Raw genomic sequence first — 938 nt, 5'->3', positions numbered from 1 at the left:
GGCTGGACGACACATCTGGACTGCCACTCCAGATGTGCCGTACGCAAACAGTCGTTGCAGGCGTTCAGAACCGCTCGGGGTGGGGGGGTTCCCTTCTTCTCACCCCGTTGTTCATGTTTTGAGTCTCTTGCGCAGGGTAAAAGGTTAGATGGGTTTGTAAAAAAAAAAAAAGAGGCGAATTTTCTGCAGTCGCATTGTTTATTGCGGAAGTCGACAGGAGGAAGAGCGCGAGGTGTAGTTCTTTATTTTCCATCTGGAAAGCTGCTGTCAGAGTCCCCGGCAGACTCTCGAGGCAGAGACCCCTGATGAGTTTTCATCGCAGAATGTCCCTGGAAACACACGTTCACAGTAGAGACAACCGCTGAGAGAGAGGGAGAGAGAAAATTACTGCTGCCATGGAAACATCCCAGGAAGGAGATTTGTGTGTCTGTGTCTGTTTTCTGGGGAACTTCTGCCAGTCTGCGTTGCCTCAGCACACGTTAAATTGTGAACTCGAGTGCCTCGTTCTGTAAATAGGAACTTCTGGCCAAAAGGTGTTTTTTCCTGTTTGTTTGGAGCTAATAGAGGGGAAAACCTGTTCCCCATCCAGGCTGGCTTCCCAGCTGCTTCCCATCTGTAGGCAAACCAGCCATTTTAGCATATTCAAGAGGCACAGGAATGAAGGTTTTACTCTAGGTCCGAAAGAGCCTGAACACATTCTCTGGTTTCCAGAAAATACAGAATTAGAGGCTGAGAGACCAGCGAGGAGCCCTCTTACCCCCAATAACGATGCAGTGTGTTTAACGACAAGATTTTATGACCCCAACTCAAAGCTTTTAAAAGAAATCATTCCCAAATCCATTTGCAGGTGCTTTCAAGTATCATCTGCTGATAAATTAAAGTGAACATTGATCTAGAAACAAACACACCCAAAACAGGCAGAGAGGAGCCGCTGACCT

Source organism: Buceros rhinoceros, unplaced genomic scaffold (genome assembly GCF_000710305.1).
Source record: "Buceros rhinoceros silvestris isolate BGI_N320 unplaced genomic scaffold, ASM71030v1 scaffold10583, whole genome shotgun sequence".
NCBI classification, from domain to species: Eukaryota; Metazoa; Chordata; class Aves; order Bucerotiformes; family Bucerotidae; genus Buceros; species Buceros rhinoceros.
The sequence above is the reverse complement of the archived record's forward strand: the minus strand, read 5'-3'. Positions refer to the sequence as shown.